Source organism: Pinus tabuliformis, chromosome Q (assembly GCF_031772625.1).
Source record: "Pinus tabuliformis cultivar Carrire ecotype Pingquan chromosome Q, CPIR1, whole genome shotgun sequence".
Lineage (NCBI taxonomy): Eukaryota > Viridiplantae > Streptophyta > Pinopsida > Pinales > Pinaceae > Pinus > Pinus tabuliformis.
Window position 1 is genome coordinate 815437412 of NC_142296.1, and position 26517 is coordinate 815463928.

A 26517-nucleotide genomic window follows, 5' to 3' on the forward strand; every position below is an offset into this window, starting at 1 on the left:
GTAGTGCATTACTGATGATGTGAGGAGTTTAGCGGTGATGAATAGAGAAATGGAAACTCCAGAGTTATGGAATGGAAGAAAGGGAGAAGTTTATTTTTTGGAGAAATAGGTGTAGTGAGTGAAAGCAAGAGTGGAAGGATCAAAAGTGGTTACTCTGATGCACGAGGAGATGGAAGGATTTTGAACGCCTGAGCGAAATGCCCAAATAATTAGAATACCAAATAAAGATACGCCAATAAACAATGATTTTAATTCTTTGATGAGGCATATTTTCTTTAAGGATGAATCAATACCCGAATGTAGAACTCCACACCCTAGTAGCACGACTCCTCCTCTCCATGGCCTTCCCTTGGTGCTATATCAAAGTTCATATTTTCTCTTTTCAAAGGCATGAAAGTTCATTAAAGTTCAGTTATAGCTTAAGGGTAAAAGTAGTTCTAGTGGTGTTAGTTAATCAAGTACAGCTAGTTGTTCTCAACCAGGTTCCCAAGGATTCATAGCTATTTCTTCAACACAAGAAACTATGGCTGGAGTCGGAGTCGATTCACTTACTAGATACCCATAGTTCACAGGAAAGGGGGTTGAGGATGTTGAGAAACATTAGTATTTTTTTGAAGTTGTTTGAAGAGATCTTCAGACTTTCGATGCTACTAAGCTCATTGAATTCTAAACTACATTGTAGGATCAAGAATTGAGGTGGTTTATAGAATGGATCGATGCTAACCCCAACGCTAGGATCGATCAAGTTAAACAAGAATTTGAGAGTTTAAGTTACTGTAGTCGAATCAATAAGGACTGGTAGAATTGTTGGATATTTGCTAACAAGAAGGAGAATCTTCTTGGCAATGCATGCAGTGATTCAAAGATGCTATTAGTAAATTATCTTATCTTATTGATCCCCATCACCAAAGAGATTTTTTTATCAAGTCTCTATTACAAATGACTCATATTCTGCTATCTCAGTAGAAGGTCAACACACTTCAAGATGCTTTGGAGCAATCAGTTAAAATAGAGGCTATGGTTCATTATCCGCAAGATTGCAGAGTCGATGGGGCTTCAACAGATCTTGCAATTATGGGCCTCCAAAATCATATTTCTACATTGATATATAGGATAAAATATCAGGCACTTTTACATCTTATGAGACCTCATGTTTGGTGTACCCACTTTTAGGTTGAGGGATATCATGTTACATAGTTCCTGCGATTGAGAGGGCCAGGATTATGTAGTGCTTCTATGGGACCTCCACCACTATAGTCTCCCATAGTTTCACAACTATCCTCTACTCTTCCTTATTCGAGTCATACACAATTCCAATCATTTTCCATCCCTCAAGGTATGTCTACAACCAATTATTATGAATATCGAAGTTTTTGTCATTTACCCCGGTTGTGTCCTATTCTATAGAAGTATTCCAGTGTTCCAAATAACTTGTTTTGTGAGCTTTATGGATCACCCAATCACCATACAGATCAATGTCGGTCCTTGGATGCTCTAGTGAACCACCTTGACTATTGTTATTTCTGTGTTAATGAGACTCCTTGAGGGCAAAGAAGAGGAGCTCCGACAGGAGGAAGGACATGTGAAAGAGGCCTGATTAGGTGTTATAATTGTGATCAAGAAGGCCATGTTGTGAGGGAATGTCCTTTGCCATGGAGACCATGGTGTTCATACTTTCGAGTAAATACCCGTGCAACTGAAGACTTACCTAAACTTATTACTTGATGGGAGGAGTGAAACTGGGCTAAAGGAGTTAATTTAGTTTTTGTAGAGACCCGAGATCATAGTCCTTCAACACAGGCCAATATCAATGTTTTCATGAGAGGACGAAAGAAGACAGGAGTTGATAGTAGAATTCATGATCAACCAACTATTATAAGACCTACATCTCCAAAGAAATTTTATGATCCAAATTAGCAAAAGGAGTATTATAGGGATGAAACCAAACTTTTCAAGCAGTTAATGTCTTCACAAATATCTCACAATGAACTACAGGAGAAAGTAAAGGATCGTGAGGAGAAGCATTACAAAGAACCTTCCCAACCTATACACATTATGAATGATGAGTAGCTCACTGGTCAATTGCAGAAAAGGTTGAAGACTATTGTTAAGGATGATGTGTTCTTTGAGGAACCGATTTCTTGAAACTTACCTAAGACATATTCCAGACAAGTATGGGGGAATAAGAAGTGGATTGGAATTGAGTTTCAGGTAGGTGCTCGGATTTTATGGTTTCAAATCAAGGAATCCATGCTAGATTTGCAGTCAGATGTTAATATCTTGGTGAGAAAAACTTGGGAAGCTCTCGGAAAACCCAAGTTGGTATATTCCCCTATTTAGTTGCAGATGGAAAACCAATACTACATTCTTCCTGTTGGAAGATTAGAAGATGTTGATCTTGATATAGATGGTTATAAAACTTATGTATATTTTGAAGTTATTGATATTATTAGGGATAAAGATCCATACCTGGCTTTATTGGGCATTGATTGGGCTTTCGAGAATTATGGAGTCATTTATTTTAAGGAGGAGACTATGACTATTGAAGTGGATGGTATGCGTGTTATACAACCTCTTGATCCTTCCCAAGGTCCAAGATTTACCGAACCAGTGGATGATGTCAAATCCCCTAATTTAGTGGAAAAATTGTCTCAACTGACCACTGGGAAGCGAGAAGATTATATTAGCCCCACAACAGTTGGTTCTATCAATTAGCGGAGTATTCAAAGTACTTAGGTCGGCTCTGAGGCTATGATGGAAGATTGGAAACAATGTGCTCATGAAATTGACTCTCAACATTGTGCTATCGTTCGATGTATCTCTGGGATTGGTACTGAGGTACGTGAGTATCCTATTTTTAATGGTACTAACTCTATATTGATTCTTGCATAGAATAATGTCAAGAGATCCCTGTAATGATTGTTGCTTTGGAAGTGACTCCCGCAAGGTGGTGGGAAGCTCAATAAGGTTAGCTGCAATAATGGAACACTGTTAAGTTTGTTTTGTTATATCGATTTTCGCCATCGAATGAGCGTTTAAGAAACATTCCTATTTATAAAGGTTGTACTTCTCTACAAGACCATGTTGCGCATTGTTCTTCTGTATGGAGGGCTGATGGCCTGGTAGTTGAAATGTGGCCACATCTAGTTATTCATTCTTCGGGAAATATTCCATAAGCTTGGTATTTGCACGAGGAGCTACAAACTAGAAAGTAGATAAAGATGTATTGACAGCTCAGTTTTGTAGAGACTTTTATTTTCTTGATGAAAAGATGGTGCGAGTTCTTAGAGCTAGAAGAGGAGTCTTATTTTCAGGTGAGGATGTGTTAGCAGAATGCAGCAGGTATGGAGACTTTTCACACCAGTATGACTTAGGGTTTCATGAAGCTATTGTTGTAGTAAAGTTAAAAAAGACCCATATGACAATTTAAAGGAGTTAAGGAACTTATATTTCAAAGAGTATTAAGAGGAGTGGAAAATTAAAGAGTGTCTTGTATGTGATGCTTCACATCTATAGCTGCTTTAGTTGAAAAAAATATATTGGCACATAAGATATTTCGAAGCTTGCCTCCATTGGAGATTACTCAGACGATTAGATCACGTGGGAAATTTTTGATATGCTTAAAGAATATGAGGACGTATTTCCCTGTTCCATCTGAGAATTGAAGGAAATTAATGGTGATTTGGGAGAAACAAAAATACCATTGAAGCCATATGAAAAAATTGTTAAGCATTGGCCTTACAGGTTGAATCCACAAGTCTAGGAGAAAGTCAAAAAATAAATTGACAAAATAATGGTTGTTGGCCTTATATTCCCACTAATGAAGTTGAATGGATAAGTCCCATTGTCATCCAAGATAAGAAGGATTCAGATGAAATCCAGGTATGTGTTCATTATCGTAGTCTCAATAATGCATGTGTGCATGATCCATTTCTAACCCCTTTCAGCGATGAAGTAATATTTGAGATACTATATCTATCTATATATAGAGATTTCGTGATGTTTTGATCACAATGATTTTGTGATATTTTGATTGTGTGATGAATGACTAATATGCTAATCCAATACTCGGTTAGCTATAAAATAAACAAATGCATTATATGATTGTGGAATATTGATCCAGGTGGATATTGGTGGCCACCTGCCAAGTCCACCTGGACCCCCACCATTGTTTCTCTCAGCATTTTCAGTTTCCTTAATTGTAGCACAACTTACTATTTTTAGCAGTTTTTCGGGTCCTGAACTTCTGGAGCTGTTTTGAGGCCATAAACGACGTTTTTTGGGAAATCTGGGGGCAGCATGGGTCCATGGACCGATGTTGCCCTTCCCAAAGTGGTAGTGCTCGGATAGATATTTCTAACGAGCTATTGTACGCGTCAAACGAAGATCGTATGCCAAAGTTACGACCCCGGGAAGTTGATGTACCAATTTACCCAAACAGGGCCCACAGTTTGGCGTTTCATCCCCTAGGGTTAGGTTTTGGAATGTTAAGGGTTTTCCATTGTTTCTAAACAATAAATAGGCCTTCGAGCCTCATTGTAAGACAGTTCAGAGGCATGTAGCCACCACATCTCTTCTAAGAGATAAGCTACCATCGCCCTAGCTGGTTTATTTCCATTTCTGGTTGTAAGCATATTTCAGTATTTTCCATTAATGAAATGAAGTATTATTTCCACTGCATCTTTGTGTATATGGTTATCTCTGTAATTTGTTGCGTTCCTGTTTAAATCCGGATCAGTGGTATCAGAGCGGTCTACTTTTTCTCTGTTTTTCTTTGCATGTCCCCAACAAGGTCGGGATATAAGGAGTTAGGGCTTGAATTGGTCGAACCTTTGCAAGACCAGCCTCGCAAATCCCGACGGCCTCCCATGGCGGATGAGAAGAAAGACGAGGGGGCAGGAGATCCCATCAAAATCTTGCTCGAAGAAGCCCTCGAGCGACAACGGAACGCGATGATGGACAGCTTCGCCCAGATCCTTCAGCGGCTACCCAGAAGCGACGCATCGGCTTGCAGCAACTACTCTGGAAATTCCACGCCCTTTAAGGTACAAGTTAATTTTTGAAATCCCCATATTCGAGGGTCAGATAGACGCAGATGCCGTAGATAAATGGTTAAATCTGCTAGAGGGTTATTTTTCTGTTCATGAATTTTCGAGTCGGGAAAAGATTGTTTTCGCTCTTCTCAAAGCAGCCCCCCACGTCAAGGACTGGTGGGAAACCTACTGCGAGCAGAAGGATGAAAGTACTGGCTCACTATTTTCAGCCGCACCCACTTGGAATTCATTCCGGGATGCCATCAAGGAGCAATACTACCCTGTCGGAAGCTATGAGGATGAATACATAAAGTGGACCACGCTGCGGCAGGGAAGGGACCAAGACGTGCCGGAGTTCACCAATCTTTTCCATACCCTTCGCACAAAGTTGGGTATCAAGGATTCGGAGCAACATTTGATACTCAAATACCGTGGCTGCCTGCACAAGTACATCCAGGAAGAAATACAATTCCTGAACATCTCCTCGCTCGGCGCAGCATACCGGTATGTCGTCAAGGTCGAGCAGAAGTTTAAACAAAAGAAGCGAGACTTTGGATCTGCGAATCCAAAGCAGGGGAAAGGTGCCCCTAAACCACAGAACAAAGGACAAAGCCAAGGCGGGACAACCCAAGATAACCCGTCGAAGCTGCAAGCAAAGAACTACGCCGCGAAGCCGAAAAAGGACACTGGAAAATGGTGTGAGTTCCATAAGAGCTCCACTCACAACACAAGTGAGTGTCGGGCCAAGCAGTCACTGGTGGCTGAGCTAAAGGTTTCAGAATTAGATGCATGTTCCGACTCTGAGTCAGAACCCGATAAGGGGAATGACAAAGGGAAGCAGATCATTGATGCGGATCCCAACGCCACTGTTGCTACCACCAAGATCCAGAAAAATGAACTCGAAGATCCAGAGGAGGAGGAGCGTCTCTTCCACTCCCAGATGTGGGTAAAGGGCTCCCCGATACAGTTCATTGTTGATAGCGGGAGTCAAAAGAACCTCATTTCGGCAGAGGTCGTGAAGCGGTTAGGCTTACCGACCACAGCACATCCACAACCATACACCATTGGGTGGCTTCACCAAGGATGAGATCTTCACATGAGCCAGCAGTGTCGCCTTCCATACAACATCAAGCCCTTCACGGATGAGGTATTGTGTGACATTGCTCCCCTTGAAGTTTGTGATGTATTATTAGGACAACCATACTTGTGGAAGCGACATGCTGTGTATGAATCAAGGCCCCATGCTGTTATTATTACATTGGGAAATAAGTTGTACAGGATACCAGAGGTAGCACCAGCTACCGCCATCTCATTGATTACAGCAAAAAAATGCAGTAAGATCATTTCCAAAACCAGGAAATTTGTTTTCCTAATGATACGCCCTCAAGGAAAGAAGAAAACAGTGGCCCTCTGCACGACAACTACAGATGGACAAGGTTGTGGAGGAGTACGAGGACATCTTCACCTCCCATGCAGGGGTTCCTCTACACTGTCAGGTCAAGCACTCCATCGATCTGACCCCAGGTGTGCCGCTACCCAATGGACCAATTTATCGGTGCTCGGTTCTGAAGAACAATGAAATCAAGAGGCAGATTCAGGAGCTCCTGCAGAAAGGTCACATCCGTCCGAGTTCATCGCCTTGTGGGAGCCTGATCGTGTTGGTACAGAAGAAGGATGGGACGTGGAGACTCTGTATTGACTATCGGGTGCTGAACAAGATCACTGTCCGTAATAGGTACCCGATCCCGCAGATTGATGACCTCCTGGACCAACTAAAGGGGGCGAAATATCAGGATCTGAAGTCAGGATATCACCAGGTACCAATCGAACCCTCTGATGTGTGGAAGACTGCCTTCAAATCCAAGGAGGGCCTTTTCGAATGGTTGGTTATGCCTTTCGGATTGACGAATGCTCCTGCAACCTTCATGAGGCTAATGGATGACATCTTGCAGCCATTCACCAACTCCTTTGTAGTAGTATACTTGGATGACATTCTGATCTTCATCCAGAGTTGGGAAGAGCACCTCCACCACATCCAACAGGTTCTCCAAACACTGCGGCAACACAAGCTATGTGCCAATTTGGAGAAATGCACTTTTGGCATGACCCAGGTTCAGTATCTGGGATACATCATTGATGAACAGGGGGTGCATGTCGATCCAGCCAAGATCCAAGTCATTCGGGATTGGCCATCTCCAACCACTCTAACAGAGCTCCGCAGCTTTCTAGGTCTTGCCAACTTCTACCGCAGGTTCGTGTTGGGGTTTTCTCATATTACTTGGCCCTTGAGTCAAGTCACCAAGGGAGGGGCGAAAGCAAAATTCTTTTGGTCTGAATCTCAGCAGAAGGCGTTCATGGAGTTGAAGGATCGCCTCTGCACGACACCAGTGCTCGTGTTACCAGATTTACAACAACCATTTGAGGTCGAGATAGATGCCTCTGACTATGCTATTGGGGCAGTCCTTACTCAACATGGACATCCAGTGGCATATCACAGTGAAACACTTTCAGACACAGTCCGGAAGTACCCCACTTATGATAAAGAGATGTATTCCATTGTACAGGCCTGCCGACAATGGAAGCATTACATTTTGGGGAAAGAAACGGTCATCCACACAGACCACCAATCCCTGCAGTTCATACAGACCCAAGGGAAATTGCAGAATGATCACCATCAGAAGTGGTCTACATACCTGCAACAGTTCCACTTGAATATCAAGTATAAGAAGGGCAGCACCAATAATGTTGTAGATTGCCTCAGTCGACCACCGATCATGGCGTTAACCACCGTGCTCAACTCTTGTGGGCACGAGACTTCTGATTGGCCACTTCTCTACAAAAGCGACCCAGAATTTGGCCACACATATCAGGCACTCTTGGAGGGTCGGCATGTTCCAGATTTTCACCTCCAGGATGCCCTGTTATGCCACCTGGGTCACCTTTGTGTTCCTTCAAGTGAGCGTGCCAAGATGATTTGGGAAGCAGACTACAGTCGGGCTGCTGGGCATTTCGGGGTCGAGAAAACAGTGGCAGTACTGCAAAATTATTTCTATTGGCCGAATCTTTAACAAGATGTTGGGAAGGACATCAGATCATGTACTGCCTGTGCCATTGCCAAAACGACCATTAAGAAGAACGGCCTCTATACCCCATTTCCTACCCCTAGTCGACCTTGGGAATCCATCTCCATGGATTACATGTCAGGCCTTCCTTCCACTAAGCATGGAAATGATTGTGTTTTTGTGGTCGTCGACACGTTCTCAAAGATGGCCATTATGGCGGCCTGCAAGAAGAATATCACAGCAGAAGCCACTGCTAAACTCTTTTTTGAACGAGTGTGGGTGCACTTTGGGATCCCACAGTCTATCATCTCAGATCGGGACAGTCGGTTTCTCAGCACATTTTGGTCCAGTCTCTGGTCAATGCTGGACACCAAAATCATGAAGTCCACAGCCTTCCATCCTCAAACTGATGGCCAGACAGAGGTTGTCAATAGGATGATTATGCACATTCTGCGCATGTATAACTCAAAGCATCCACGCACATGGGACGAGAGCCTCCCCTATGTTCAGCACAGCTACAACCGAGCTCTTCACAGCTCCACTGGCCATAGCCCTTTTCAGGTGGGTTTGGGTTTCCAGCCACTATGCCCCATTGATGTGGCCATGCCACTTGCAGCTACTCACATAAATTCAGCTCATGTCCAGTCCGAAACAGATAAGGCCACTAGCTTCATTGAGCACATCCAACATATTCGCCAGCAGGTCCATGACATTCTGGAGAAATCAAATGCCAAGTACAAGCAGCGACATGATCAACATCGGGTGCCACACAAGTTTCAGGTGGGCGAAAAAGTCTGGTTGCATTTGCAAAAGGAACGCCTTACTGGAGCCTATCGGAAATTGAGACCACTTCAATATGGTCCTTACACCATTACTAAGGCTATGGGAGACAATGCATTTGAGCTCAGCATTCCCCCATTCCTTGGCCTGCACCCAGTGTTCAATGTGGACCGCCTTCTGCCATACTTTCCACTGTTGCTAGACACATCCGACATTGCAGAACAGCTCAAACCCACAGAATTAAATCCAGATTGCATGGAACAAGCTGCAACTGATCGGATCATGGACACACAGATCAAGAACACTCGCCAACAGAATATCCAACTGTATCGAGTTGTCAAAGCAGGCCAACTCCTTCAGCAGAGCAAGTGGCTCACCTGGGAACAAGTTCAACAAAAGTTTCCTCATCTCATGGAGGAACTCAACGCAATGGGGACCATTGCTTCCTAAGGGGGGAGGAATGATCCAGGTGGATATTGGTGGCCACCTTCCAAGTCCACCTGGACCCCCACCATTTTTTCTCTCAGCATTTTCAGTTTCCTTAATTGTAGCAGAACTTACTATTTTTAGCAGTTTTTCGGGTCCTGAACTTCTGGAGCTGTTTTGAGGCCCTAAACGACATTTTTTGGGAAATATGGGAGCAACATGGGTCCATGGACCGATGTTTCCCTTCCCAAAGTGGTAGTGCTCGGATAGATCTTTCTAATGAGCTATTGTATGCATCAAACGGAGATCGTATGCCAAAGTTACGACCCCGGGAAGTTGATGTACCAATTTACCCAAACGGGGCCCATAGTTTGGCGTTTCATCTCCTAGGGTTAGGTTTTGGAATGTTAAGGGTTTTCCATTGTTTCTCAACAATAAATAGGCCTTCGAGCCTCATTGTAAGACAATTCAGAGGCATGTAGCCACCACATCTCTTCTCAGAGATAAGCTACCATCGCCCTAGCTGGTTTATTTCCATTTCTGGTTGTAAGCATATTTCAGTATTTTCCATTAATGAAATGAAGTATTATTTCCGCTGCATCTTTGTGTATATGGTTATCTCTGTAATTTGTTGCGTTCCTGTTTAAATTCGGATCAAATATGAATGGAAATAATAAAAGTGAATGATCGTTGCAATAATCTCACTCTTAGAAATTGGTGATGTAATAAAGGATCCCTCACACAATAAATGATATTTAATTGAGACACAAATAGTTGTGAATCCAAATAAACCACTAATGATTCAATACCATAAGATATTGCTTCAAATAGTAAATTGATAATAGCATTGTACTTAGCCGTATTATTAGAAGTAGGACCAATACAATCAATCAACAAATTCGTGCAACATTCAATCAATATTCCATAAAATGCATTATTCATAGACAACATATAGCATTAGCGGAAATAGAGATAAAACATATATACACAAGAATACTTTGGTAACTATCTTCATTGATCTTCAATTCAAGATTATAGACTCAAAACTACCCTGCGCACTCAGCTGTAGGGGTCCATGCACTCAACTACAAACTCTACCTAGGCCTCTACGCATGCAGCTACAGAGCCTTTCCTTCTCCTAACTAACCCACTTATTCTTGCTATCACTTCTCTTCTATCTACCCATTGCTTATCAAAACCATGACTTAGAGTCTCTAAGACACACCTATTTATAACCTTTTCATACAATGCCATGGTCTGCATACCATGGGTGGATCTCCAAATCAACTCAAACTTTACTTAAAACAAGGGGCTAAACCCCTTTGAATCCTAATCACCTACTCGCTCCACATCCACAAATCATGGAGAATTTACATTAATTACAAAATTGTATCAAAACTTGGGTTATCTTAACCCCAAAACTGACCCAGGGGACCCCATCCCAACGCCTTTCAAATAATTCCTTCCTACTGCCAGAGAGAAATTTTCTCCAAATGGAAGATGCCTCTAGTAGCGCACCAAATCCTAAGAGGTTGAAGGACGAGTATGGTGGATAAAATATGATTTACAATATTTCAAAGGATGCTTTCTTCTTATAAGTTGATATCAACTCCATTTCTAGGGATGAGGGGTGTAGGCAATTTCAGAAAGTGTTTGTGAGGAGTGGAGAGATATTTAGCTTTCAGAACCTATTTCCACTAGGCTTATCCTTCCATGATAAATATCTAGATAATTTTCACTTCCAAGGAAATATCCATGAGATCATGTTGTTGAATTTCAATTCCTCCTCTGTCATAAGGGGCTATGACCTTATTCCAATTAAGGAATTTTTTTTTTTTTGGTCTCTGTATTCCCTCCTTGCCAAAGGAAATTTCTAAGGAGGATTTCAATTTTTTGTATAATTCCTCCCAGAGCTTTAAGGATTTCTTATTGATAAAGAGGAAGATTTGGCAACATTGATTTGATTGAAATTGTACAACCTACTAGATTGAGCCATTAGTGCCCCTAGTTTTGCATTCTCTTTTTCATCTATCCACTATCCTAGTACAAAGCCCTAATTGAACTGCTCTCTTGAATATAGGCATTCCCAAATAGTTGAAGTGCATCCAATCTTATTTGTAGAAGATGTCAAAGGTTTTAGAAATTCTTCTTAGATTTCTTGGGGGATGCTCCAACCATATATGTTTCTTTTGATTTTGTTGAGAACACCTCTATATGCTTTGAGAGATATGTCTAGGTTTGATTTGAAACTTCTTTCCATTGTGGGAAAGGCTCCTCCAATTATGAGGGTATCATATGCAAACTGAGAGTAGTTTAGACCTTTTGTTCCTCTACTAAATTGTATGTTAATGATTATTCCTCTTTATCTTTCAAATTCTATTTTTCTACTAAGATCATTTTCCATGAGGACATATTAAAAGGGAAAGAGAAGACATCCTTGCCTTATCACTTTGGATATTTGGAAGAATTATCATGGTATTCTATTTACTAAAATTGTAACCCCTTGCTTATACATTCTTTGATCAAACTAATGAATTTGTTAGCAAAACCAAATTATTGCAAGATTGCAAAAATAAAAGAGTGTCTTATCCTCTCAAAAGAATTTTCTATGTCTAATTTGAGGATAAAGCCTTGTTCTTCTCTAAATATGTTGTAGTGTATAGCTTCTTGGACGAGGAGTATATTTTCCACTATATGTCTATGTTTAATGAACCCTCTTAGATATCAAGATCGGAAGAAAATATTTGATGTTAATGTTTAAGATTTTGGTCAGAATATTGTAAGAGGATTTACATATGATATTGGTCTGACTCAATTGAAGGATGTGGGTTTCGATTCTTTAGGAATTAATGCCATAAATGTTGAGTTGGTCTGTCCTTGAATCTTTAGTTTCTTATGGGAATCTTTTATCATTTTAAGGAGGTCCTTCTCTATAACCTCCTAATAGGTTTTGTTGAAGGATATAGAGAAGCCATCATGTCATGGAGATTTTTCTAGGTGCAAACTCTAGATTATCTTTTGTGTATCTTCATCTATTATCTACTTGAAAAGAATTGCATTATGCTATGTAGTAACTATTTTTGGAATTTTACTTAGGATCTCCTCAAAATCACCTGGCTCTAGATCAAGTGTCAGGAGCCTTTTAAAGTGATTATGGGATTCTTGTTTTATCCCCTCCACCTCCTCAACCAAAATATTCCTTTATTTACAAATAGATTGGACATAGTTTTTATTTCTTCGATCCTTCATTTGATTGTGAAATAATGTTTTGTTTTTGTCTCCTTCACATATCCAAAGGCTTCTTGATATTATTTTGCAGTATTCCTCCTCTTTTATGTTTGTTTTGTAGATCTTCCAATAGAGTTCATTTTCTTGTATTTTAAGTTCTTTTGTCTCTACTCAGTTCTCCATTGTTATGAAACCAGCTCACAAAAAGATAGAAAAGATAGATCAACACCTTAGAATTCAGCCTCTTTGAGGGGGCAACCCCCTTTACATTACACAAATGAATGATTCTTTGATGATTCAAATGAAAAAACCTCCTTTCTATATATAGGAGTCTAAGGAGTCACAATATAACCCAGCCGACCTAACAATAATAATATAAAGGCAAAAAAATAACAATAGAGGGATTCTATGGGGCACAGTAATAACAATATGGGGACAATAGGGGCACAACAATATTAATAAGGGATACAAGTACAATAGTAATGGGGTAATCACTAGTATTATAGGGACCTAACATGCCCCTCTCCTTGAAAAAAGTGTTGTCCTCAAGGTTGAGTATTTCTGGATGCTTCTATATAAAATTCTCATCCTCCCATGTGGAATCTTTAGCGGATAAGTTCTTCCACTTGATGAGATACTCTGAAATTGTTCGATTTTGTAGCTATCGAGTTCTTGTTTCTGTGACTTCTTCTGGTTCCAATATAATTTTTCCTTCCTCATCACGTTTTGACAATATTGTTTGAATTGGGAACTTGTTGCCTATAACCTTATTTAAACATGAAACATGGAAAACTGGGTGCACTCGAGAAGCCGCAGGAAGCTCCAATTTATATGCCATAGTACCAATCTTTTGCAACACCTTGTACGGACCATAATACTTTTGTGATAGTTTATTATCCTTCTTAGCTTGCTTGAGGGACATTGGTTTATATGGTTGTAGCCATAGGAATACCCAATCACCTACATCAAAACATCTTTCGTTACGATTTTGATCTGCATGTTGTTTCATTCTATTCTGTGCCAACACGAGGTTATCCTTTAAGAGTTGGAGGACTTGTTGTTGACGTTCGATGTGATGTTCCACTGCTTGAACCTTAGAATTTTCTCTTAAATATGATGTGATGGATGGTGGTTGATATCCATAAAGTGCCATAAATGGGGTCATTTTTGTTGCTATATGGAAGGAAGTGTTATACCACCATTCATCCAGAGGCAACCATTTGACCCATTGTGTCTATTTATCAGATACAAAGCAACGAAGATATCCTTCCAAACATTTTTTTACTATCTCAGTTTTCCCATCAAATTGAGGATGATAAGATGAGCTATGAGCTAACTGAGTATCAAGACAAGAAAATAATTCTGTCCAAAAATTTCTAGTGAAAATCTTTGGGTTTCCATGTAGCTTTTGAATTGTTTCCATAAATGCAGTAAAAACTGTACTGGCTTTAAATGGATGTCATAGTTCACAAAAGTGTGCATACTTGGTAAGTCTGTCAACTACCACCATGATGACACTCTTTCCCTCAGACTAGGGTAAACCTGTGATAAAGTCCATTGAAACCTCCTCCCAACATTGCCTTGGAATGGATAAAGGTTGTAATAAACTCGGGATCTTAATTGTTTCAACTTTATTTTGTTGGCAAACCAAACATTCCACCACAAAATTTTGAATATTAGATTTAAGGCCATCCCAAAAAATTTCCTTCTTAACCCTGTGGTAAGTTTTTAAAAATCCTAAGTGCCCTCCTAAGGGAGAAGTGTGCAATTCCATAAGAATATTTTGTTTGAGTTGGGAATTCTTACAGAGGTATAAGTGATCTTTGTACCATAACGAATCATTTTGCCAGCTAAATGTATCAGATGTACTAGGATCTTGTTGTAACTTTGAATAAGTGCCCACACTTCTTCATCATTCTTCCATTCCTCCCTTGCTTCGTTTATCCAATCTGGTTGGATAATAGAAATGGCACACAACAATGCTTCCACATCCTCATCCTTTCTTGAGAGTGCATCTGCCACCACATTTTGCTTCCCTTTTTTGTAGATGATTTCAAAGTCATATCCCAACATCTTTGTGACCCACTTTTGTTGCTCTTCAAAGGATAATCTTTGTTCTAAAAGGTATTTAAGGCTATCATGATCCGTTTTTACCTTGAAGTGTCTTCCCATTAGGTAGGGTCACCATTTCTTAAGTGCATGTAGTATTGTCAACATTTCCTTCTCATAAATAGCTTTGTGTAAAAACTTTCCCTTGATTGGATGACTTTCAAAAGAAATGGGTCTTTCATCTGGCATTAAAACAACACCAATTCCATTTCCTAAAGCATCACATTCCACAATAAAGGTTTTTGTGAAGTCCAGTGTAGCTAAGACCGGTGCTTGGCACATTGCCTCTTTAAGATGTTCGAAGGCCTTTGTTGCTTCTGGAGTCCATGAAAATGCATCTTTCTTCAATAATGTTGTTAGATGTGATGCTATTCTCCCATAATTCTTAACAAACTTGCGATAATACCCTATCAACCCGAGAAATCCTCGCATATGCTTTATGGATGTGGGGATTTTCCATTCCTTAATGGCTTTAATTTTGCTAGGGTCTACCTTAACTCCTTCATGAGACATAATATGACCCAGATATTCCACCTCTTGTACTCCAAAGAAACATTTGGATCTTTTTGCATATAATTGTTTCTCCTCCAATAGTTGTAGCACCTTGTCAACATGTTCAACATGATCCTTCCAAGACTTGTTGTAGATTAGTATATCATCAAAAAATACTAACAAAAATTTTCTAAGGGCTTGAAAATGGAATTCATCAAACCTTGAAATGTTGAAGGTTTATTGGTAAGGCCAAAAGGCATGACCAAAAATTCATAATGACACTCATGAGTTCTAAATGTTGTTTTCAGAATGTCTTCAGTCTTCATTCTGATTTGATGATATCCTGAACGAAGATCCAACTTGGTGAAGTAAATTGATCCATGCAATTCATTCAGTAATTCATCAATGACAGGAATGGGAAACTTATCTTTAATAGTGAGCTTTTTGAGCTCCCTATAATCTGGACACATGCGCCATGATCCATCCTTCTTGTGCACCAATACTACTGGAGTAGAGAAAGAACTTTGACTAGGTTGAATTGTACCAGCCTCTAGCATTTCTGCAACCATACGTTCAATTTCACTCTTTTGGGCATATGGATATCTGTACGGCCTGATGTTTGGAGGAACACTTCCTGGAATCAGATGAATAGCATGATCATGATCACGAATAGGTGGGAGACCTTTGGGAGTCTCAAATACCTTGGAATGATTGTCCAAGACTTTTTGGAGATCTGGAGAAACAGATGATTTTGATGTGGAAACATCTAGCGAACATAATTGTGCAATTACACCTATTTGTTCCTTTTTTAGAAGCTTTGTCATACCGTTAGAGCCGATTATATTTCCTAGTTTCCCTGCGATGCCCCTTAATTCAACTTCCTTTCCTTCCGCAGAAAATTTCATGAAAAGTTCTTGAAAATTAAAAGGTATTGTACCCAAGGATTGTATCCATTAGATTCCTAGTACAACATTAGCACCTCCCATTGGAATGGAAAAAATTGGGCTAGTCAATACATATTCTCCCATGGATAGCTTGATATTATGGCACTTTCTAGAGAAATTTATTGTTCCTCCATTTGCAACCATTACTTGATGCTCTGGTGCTTGATATAGGAAGCAATTCAATTCTTTTGCTACCTTACAATGAATAAAATTGTGGGTACTTCCTGAATCAATCAACACTATTACCTTTTTCTTCTTGATTTGTCCTTCTATCTTGATGGTTTGAGGAGTGGTAATTCCAACTAATGCATTACAAGATATGGTCGGATTCATTTCTTCTTTATATAGTTTTTGTTCCTGGAGTATATCCTCTTCTTTTGACCTTTCTTGCTCCTTTTCTTCTTCCTCTTCACAATCTATGTAGAATAATTTCTTCCCAGCACACTTATGACCTTTAGTGTATTTGCTATCACAACTGTAACAAAACCCTTTTGCTATTTTTTCTTCCAATTTTTGTGGTGTCAAACTTATATTTTGTGGAAGACTAGGGGCAACAACACTTCCATCTTTATAGTTGTGAGTGGTATGCTTCCTGGTTGCCATAATTTTGTTTTCCATTTTTCTTGCTAACCTGAATTCCTTCTCTAATGAATCAGGTTCCCAAAGGTGAACATCATGTTGGATATTATCCTTTAAAGTCCCTATGAACACATCAATCCTATGCTCCTCTAGAATATTTTTTACCCTTATGTTCAATTTTTGGAACTCCTCAATGTGCTCCATTATTGAACCCTTTTGTTTGAGACTTATCAATTGGCTAAAAAAAATGTTGCTTTTTGTATCCTCATAATGTGCTATCAATTCTTCCGTAAAAAATTCCCATGTGATAATTTGTTTACGAGAGTAAAGCCATTGATACCATACAAACTGATTTGGTTCCAAATATAAAGTTGCAATACGTACCTTTTGTGTGTTTTACACATTATTGAGATCGAAAAATTGCTCCATATGTAATATCCATGTTGCGGGATCCTTGCCATCAAACTTCATTATATCGATTTTTGGAATATGGTGGGTCTTCGATCCAACGTTAGAGTCTATGAAATCATGATTAACATTTATTTTGTTTGCATCATGAGTTTCCTTTACTACCCTTTCACCATTAATAAGTATTTCTTGTAGAAAATCTGCCATGCCTATCTTCAAACCTGCCATGCTTGTCTTTAAATCTATCTTCAAATCTATCTTCAAATCATCCATATTAGCTTCCACGCCATTCATCTTAGCTTCCTCTTCCTTTATCTTAGATTCCACGCCATTTATCTTAGATTCTATTAGCTTTTGTGAGAGTGACATTTGTTGCACTTGGTCTTGTAATTTTGATATATCATGTAGCATTTCTTCCTCTTCTTCATGAGTCATGCTAGAGCTTTCAGGTTGCTTAGGTGTTTGCATTTTCTTTCCTCGGAGCATCAGTTACCAATAATAATGCTCTACTATGTCCTTTGAATTCCTTAAAAATAATTTTTCAAACCAAGCTTAAGCAAAAAGTTAAAAAAAATCTACACACCTTTTTTCACTTTGTAGGAGCTCGATATTGCCTCTGATGTATCTCTGTAATTTTGGATCATCCAGTTCTGAAATTGCGATCTGTAGTATCCCTTTGTGTCCTCTTTCCAATGCCACTAGTCTGATACAAATTGGATTCTCCAAGGAAGAGTTATGCCAAATCTCCTACAGTGACTTGATTATAGACTAGTTTAGTAGAGCGAACTTGTACAACGTGCCACGTGTCCCTGTTTCAACCTTTGGCTTTGAAAAACATATACAAGAAACCAAAGTCCGTACTCTTTCTATACCTTCTTACAAAATTTCAATCCAATGATTAGAGAGAAAGTTATGACGATTTTCCCTAGCTCACCTGTTTGGAATGTAATTCAGGATTCTACAAAAAGACCAACTTCGTCAGATCATATCTCCACAAATATAGTGTGAAAAGATCTGAATTTCGGACCCAAGGTTCAGTGAAATTTCTTCTCAAATGGTTTTTTTTTTTTTGCTTCTGAAACGTTGCAGAAAAAAAATTATAGCGAAAATGCCACGATGACCTATTTGGAGTAGCGAAACCCTAGAATCCAAAGCTCTATTATCAAATGTTATGAAACTAGCTCACAAAAAGATAGAAAAGATAGATCAACGCCTTAAAAATTCAGCCTCTTCGAGGGGGAGACCTCCTTTACATTACACAAATGAATGATTCTTTGATGATTCAAATGACAAAACCTCCTTTCTATATATATGAGTCTAAGGAGTCACAATATAACCCAGCCAACCTAACAATAATAATATAAAGGCACAAAAATAACAATAAAGGGATTCTATGGGGCACAATAATAACAATATGGGGACAATAGGGGCACAAAAATATTAATAAGGGATACAAGTACAATAGTAATGGGGTAATCACTAGTATTATAGGGACCTAACATCCATTCTTAACTAAACTATTTCTAACTCCCTTTGAGTAGCCCTCTTTTCCTAAGATGGCTCTCTATAGTTATTCTTTACCCATGTCTTAAGGGTGGCTTTGAAAATTTTTAGTTTCGATTCCAAAATATAGCTTGGGGATACATCTATCTTAGTGTGCCAAATTTGTTTGACGAGCTGTAACATTTCCTTATTCTTGGACTAAAGAGGATTGCATCTAAATGGAAGAGGACCAAAATTACTTTTTTCTTAAAAGGTGATGCTTACGGTATTATTATATGATATTGTTGTTGATAGTAGTTTTGAATATGTATTGATGCACCATGATATTAGATTGGAGTCGATGATGAACCTACCCACTCATTCTTTGATGTTTTTGAGACTGAGACACTTGTTTTTCGAAGTAAATTTTCCATTTATTGGCTTAATGTCTATGCAATTGTGATTGACCATAATGCTTTCCAACTTGTCTCTACATCAATCGAGGAGATAATGCGCACCTCTTTTTTCTTCATTGTTCATCACCAGATTTAGATCATGTGCAAGTATTGAGGAATGGATGCCTTCTAATTCTAATTTAGAGGCCATGGAATGCCAAGACTATTCTTTGTCTCTATAATGGGTTGGCCCATATATGTTGTAGATAATGAACTCATTTCCATCTTCTTTGTTCATGAAGTTGGTCTTCAACCGATGTTGATTCTGATGTATATTTTTAAAATCATATAATATTTTTTGCTTCCATATTGTACATACACCTCTTGATGCTCCAATAGCATTGATCATTATTCCTTTTAGATGTTTACCAATTCTTTTGATTTTTGGTGTCATTTCTTCCTCACTTAACTTGGTCTGCTATATGAGAAGGACTGTAGGTTTTTATATTTGAACTAAATCTATTAAGGAACTTATTTTTGGAATGGATTCCAATCCTCTTCAGTTCCAAGAGACCATTATCATCATTCACCTTAGGGATGGGTGGCATAGCACTTAAATATCCCTACCAAGGTTAGAGTTTATTTTATTTCTTTTCCTTTTCGTAAGAATTGATCCATGGGTTGTTGAATGCCTAGTGTCATATATTTTATGCTTCCTCATCTCAAACTTCCTTATTAAATTTACTACCTATTCTTTTTTGGCACCCCTTTGGTGGCATTGAAAATCCTTCGGCCTTGGTTTAGGTCAAAATTCCAACAAAGTTCGGAGTATGTTGGTATAGAGTGATAATCAAATCAAAATGAGAGAGATATAAATATGAAAGCTATGGTTCGAGAGGCCTTATGGGTTCTTCATTAATTCAATGGAGAATGTGAATATATTTTATATGATCAAGAGTATTTGAATGATATTTTGGGCTCAAGTGAGGAAGGGGAGGATTTTCTTCTGGAACTTCACCATCCTCTATTTAAGGAGAGATGTTTTGATGATCATCTATATTATAGCATGCACTTACTGGGATTTCAAAGGGATTGGAAGGGTTGGGAATTAAGGATCCTAATGGACCTAAAATAATAGAGGTGATGGGTTCAGGAATAGAAGGAAGGGGTTGAGGGGATGAAGGAATGGAGCCAGAATGGAGTTTCCCATTAGAGAATGGGTTTTTCTTAGAGTTGTTGGATTTACACCTTATTATTTACCATTTTTATTCTTTGTTTTCTAGGATTCATATACTAGTTGTTTAGGGAATCTATTTTCAAAATGATTGTATTCATAACATACCTTGCATTTGAAGGGAAATTTTTCATGGTCTAGTTGTTGAATGCGTGACCAGTCATCGACCTTTATCCTTACTACTTCATGGAGGCCTTTACTTAAGTTGACCTCCATGAAAATCCTTATACATGCATGCAAGTTATCCTTTGGCTCGCTCTGATCTATGAATTTTCCAATCACATACCCTATTACTCTTGCATATTAGTTTCCCCAACAATGGAGAGGGAGCTGAGGGACATAGACCTAAACAAAGACTACGCTGGTAATATCAAGTTTTGGATCAAAATCTTGCATCCAACTATTCAAGTAGAGGCCTTCCTAATGCATGAAGTATTGCCCATTTTTTAAGATTAGATCTATATCTTCATTTTTTGAAGTAGAAGGTTTAAAACCCTTTTCCACATAAATGGGTTGAGATATATCCTTTGATTTTGTAGACTAACTACGCTCAATACATCTCTTAACTGATTTTGAAGAAGGCCCCTGTCCAATAGACTTCCTAACTAGACCTCACTTAGCAAGGGATATAGTTTCCTTGCTAAGAACTATTAGGGGTAAGAAAATTCAAGGATGAATTCTAGGTGTTTTACAAATTTTAGGACAATAGAATGCTCTTATGGAGGGCTACGGGAGAAAATAAATGAAAGGAAGGCCATTTCTATTTTATTTGATGGAGGTGGTGGGGGATGGCCTCCCACCAGAGAGAACTACATAGGGGACATGGATCTAGAAGGAAGGCATAGGTGTCAGGGATCAGTGGGAGCATAGCTGGTTAGTTGAGACATTAAGGAAATGGTAGCATAACTGAAAACGTTTGACAATCTTAACACATTCCATTTATTTCCTTCTATTTTTGCTATGCTATTTTTCATCAATATTGATTGTAATAAAGATGAATAAGTAGAATATGAAGATGTAAAGTCCTACATTTCAAGATAATTTACAAAAAAAAAAGTCAAATATCCCAATTTTTCCCGTCACATCACCCAAACATTTGATTTGAACTCCTTATCCACATCCAACTATGGTTTCCACCATGATATAACACTTGAATATTGTTTCAGTTATGGACCTCAAAATTTTAGCAACCTATAGATAAAAATTGTTGGGCCTTGAATAAGTCATAATATTCAGTATATAAATTCTCCATTCATAAGCCATATTCCTACATTTATGACACTTTTGTAGAAATTATATCACCAACTTTCGTTAAATGCACCTTTTCTACCTCGTCGTTATTTATGATGGATTTATTATCTTTTTAATGAATAAACATTTTTTTAATATGGTTTTATAGATGATCATTTACTAATGTGGTTATGTGACCATGAAGCATGTTTAAATACAAAAAAAAATCTATTCATGTACCAGTTCAATTCCAGTTTGACAGTTCTATACCATTTTAGTTCTAGTATGCTAGTTTAGTACCAGTTCAATTCCAATATGGAATTTTAGTACAAGTTTCTACACCTAATTCTGCACCTAGACTAAACAACTATAGGCAGTTACGTCTAGATTCATAGTTACGTCCATATTTGGAGGAATTTCAAACTAATGCCAAGTGTCATCATTTCATTCTCCAATGAATGATTTAACATAATCCTATATCACAACAAGATTATTTTAAAAAATATTTGTTAATTTAATCATAGTATGGAGTGATAGTTTTTGGGAGTCAACGTTGTCTTTTGACCATTTCTTCCTCTGCCATATGATGCTATAAAATATATTTGTGCAGCAGCATGGAGGGAGAGGAGAAAAAGGAAACACAAAGAAGAATTCTTGTAATAAATATTGATTATTATAATGGAATTTTTGTAATGGACATTTTAGCTTTTGTTTATATCCAAAAGTGATATTCTTTTAATGGATATTTAATTATTGTTCAGTTCTGCAAATTGTTCTGATCTAATTTACTGTCTATGCACGTTGCAAAGTCAAGAAGGGCTCCTCAACTCAGGTAATTTCCTAGTTTTCATTCGTAGAATATAGTATTAGTAAGAAATTTATAATTTTCTTTTATATATATATATTCATTTTCTTAGTAGAACATATGATGATCAAGTTCTAATTGATTTTATCAGACTTAAAATTTAAGAAAACTTGAATTTGGTTTCATAATATGTTTTGGTATCCATAATTTTAATTCCAGAATTTTTATACTCAATTCAGTACCAATACCCAAATTTTGCACCAAAATTGATATCAAGGTTTTGTACTGAAAATATGTAGGTTCCTTATTATAATTTAGTACCCAGGTTTTGTATTAAATCATAGTACTGAAAAAACTATAGGTTGTAATTTCAAATTTTTTATTCTACAACGAGAAAGAACCTACAGTATCACATTATGGCTCTAAGCTCACTTAGTAATTATTTTTTATATTTCAGTGATGCATTTCCTGTTATTATTTTTCTGTGGTGTATTTCCTTGTCTTAACTCGCACACTTTGGTTTATAGTTTTTGGCATTTACTTTTCTACCATTTTCTTTTCTGGAGTGTTGTGACTAGAATCAGCCTCCTAGAGACATCTCCCGAGTTGGAAAGAGGACTAGTGCCTAGGACATCATAAATGAGTTCTTGCATATTTTCAAGAGTTGTCACACACACTCAATATTTAAATTTCATTGAAAAGAAGTGATTCAGAACACTCCTCCAGAAGAAGTATATAACCATCAAATGGAGAATCAACTTGTGGAAACCTTAACACAACTATATAGCAACCTTCATCACATGGGTTTGCAACTTAATTAATCATTGTAGTATATGGAATAGAGGAATTAAAATTTTGAGGAATTTCAATACACAAGGCTTGTCCATAAGAATCATGTATAGTATAATCAGAATGAAGCAAAGAAAGAAGAGATTAAAAATGGAGTGCAAAGATACATAGTATGCTCTTTAAGGATTTTATTTTCATGTCTATACAAACACTACACATCAATACTTGACCTCAATGAATCTATATGTTCATGATAAAAACATCTAGCGATACTTATGATACAATCTAAGAAGAAAATGAAACATATATGAGGGAACATAGCCAGAACATGTACTATAAAACTAGGTGAGCTGGAATCACTAAAAATCTTGTATTAATTTTCAACAGAGCCATAATACATCCATAATGTACAGAGCTTTTCTATTGGAAAGAAAAAATATCACAAATTTCTGAACCCTTTTAGAGTCTCTTCCCATAGTCTTTATAGGGCTCCTGGAGGAAAACCCGATACAAAAATATTCCTTCTTGATTAGGTTTTAGAGAGACATCATATCAAAATTAAGCGTGCCTCGTAGTAGCTATCTATAACAAAAAATATAACTGACTAACGAAATAAAATAGTTACATGAAAGTAAAATTAAAAGTATCATGATTGATACAATATGCAATGTCTTCATTGATGTTCAGAAGGAGGTGGTGGCCTCATCAAGGGGTCGATGACCTAGAGCATACGTGTGTTGATGAACTGTTGACACCTATGTCATAGCACTGGATTTGAGAGATGATACTGGAAGAACAATTGATGTGAGATCTTCAAACTGGTGAAGTCTGAGTAGTCCAACCTTGCCCTAAATATCATTTTTATCAGTCCAAGAAGCTCAAAGTCTTTCTTAATACAATTGACCATTGTTATCCCCTTTAGAGTGGTCATCTTCTCATGGGAGGAGTATGCTCTACTTTTGGCCTCCACCAGTCACTATTTGTACTGATCCCTGGGGATTAAATCACCCAATTCCTAATAGCTAGGTAACCCTACCCTTACCAGTGCTTTAAACTCCTGATTGAAAGCATCCACCTTCCTTGCCACTGCTCCTAGGCATTCTTCATCTTTCACTCTAGCTTCCTCCTTTCAGACCATTTTTTTAGGTTTTAACCCTGTATAAAAATTACCTGCATACGAATTCTAAAACACAGAAAATAAACAATATGAGAGAATAACATATAAAACACATATACACAGAGATTTTCCCTTGGATCCCAAAACTAGGACTACCAGCTTGATTTTTCATTATGTTCCTTTAATGTTACAATACATATTTATACATGCCAAAGCATCCAATACCATGGACCAAAAAACCATCGCGTCCAAAACCATGTGCGAAAATCATGCACAAAATCATAGGTAGGTCCACCCAACCCAAGAGTGGGGTTACTTGGACCCCTCAAACCCCCTGTGATTCCCCCCACTACGCAATCAGTGCAACAAAGGGGGGGGGGGCTCCGCCCCCCCTCTAACCCCCTGGTTAACTACGTGGGCTAGTCGTGGAAAGAATATAACACAACCCAACATTCTCCCACTTGTTTTCTTTCCACAGGGGGCCACAAGAGAGCTTAGCCATTTATCCAGCCCTACAATGCCCATTGTTTCTCTACACCAACAGAACTTCTCATAGCTCACAGATTTTGTCAATGCATCTGCAGTATTCTTCAAAGTGTCCGCCTTTATCAGCATCACCCTTTTGTCTTCTATCATATCCCTCACAAAGTGATACTGAACATCAATGTGCTTTGTCTTTGAATGATATGCAAGGTTCTTTGCCAAGAAAATTGCACTTTGGCTGTCACAGTCTATCCTTATAGCTCCCTGTACTAACCCCATACTTGAACACAATATCTACAACCAAAGTGCTTCCTTGCTTTCATGAGTGGCTACCATGTATTCTGCCTCTGTAGTTGATAGTGCCACTACAGATTGTTTCTTACTCATCCAACTAACTTCACCTCCAAATATGTTAAACATAAACCCACTTGTAGATCCTCTTTGATCTAAATCTCCAACCCAGTCTCCATCAACAAAGCCACGAATATCCAGCACTCTGTCCAATCCTGGTCATCCTTGGTAGCACAAACCATAATCACTAGTACCACAGAAATCCTTGAAAACCCTCTTCACTGTTGTCTAGTGCTCCTTCCCTGGTTTTGACATAGACCTACTCAATACTCCCATTGCATGTGCAATGTCTGGTCTAGTACAGACCATTGCATACATCAGGCTACCGTCTGCAGTTGCATATGGAATATGGGACATGTCCTCTTCCTCTTCTTGTGTCTAGGGATAGTGTTCAGCAGATAGCCTCACACCCACAGGAATAGGAACCTTCACCGGTTTACTATCCTGCATATTAAACCTCTGCAGTATTGTCTCGACATACTCCCTCTGGTTTAACCAGAGCTTCCTCTTTTCCTGATCTCTTTTAATTTCCATGCCCAAAATATAGTTTGCAGCACCAAGGTCTTTCATGTCGAATTTGGAGGACAATTGGGTCTTCCAATCCTAGATAATTTCTTTGTCATTTCCAACAAGGAATATATCATCCACATACAAGGCCAGATAAATAACACGGTCACCAATTAATTTAAAATACACACAATGATATGCTTTGCTTTTAGTGAAGCCAAGTCCTTGTATAAATTTATCAAATTTCTAATATCACATCCTTGGTGACTATTTTAATCCATACAAAGACTTCTTTAACTTGCATACCAGTTCTTTCTTACCCTTCACCACAAAGCCTTCAGGTTGCTTCATGTAGATCTCCTCTTCCAGATCCACATGAAGAAATTTTGTCTTCACATCCATCTCTTCTACCTCAAAATCAAAAGCAACAACAATAGATAAAAGTAATCTAATAGAAGCTACCTTGGTAGCAGGGGAAAAAATATCACCAAAATCAATTCACGACACCTGGGAATAACCTTTTACTACCAACCAAGTTTTGTATTTCTCCACCTTTCCTTCTGCATTTGTCTTCTTCTTGAACACCCATTTGCTGCCAATGGGTTTCCTTCCAGTCGAAAAATGCACCACACCCCATGCCTCATTTTTGTGCAAAGATACCATTTCATCAACCATGGCATCTTTACAGGGTTTGCCATCCTCTGAATCTACTACTTCTTTCACAGTTCTGGGATCATCATCATTAATAGATAAAGCAAAATTTGAATAGAAAGCAGATGGATTATACCTTTCTAGTTGCCTTCTTTCTCGAACTAATCTTCTCACACTTGGATTTTGTGGCTCTTCATCTTCTGATTCCTCTTCTGTTGTAGAGTCTAATTCTTCCTCCTTTAGCTCAAACTCTATCTTCTCATGTTCCTTTGGTTGGACTTCATGTTTAATAACATCTTTAACCTCTCCGAACACCATATCTCAGTTGTACACAACCTTCCTTGTTACTGGGTTCCAAAGATTATAACCCTTTAAACCATCCTTATACCCAATAAAGATGAACTTTTCAGAT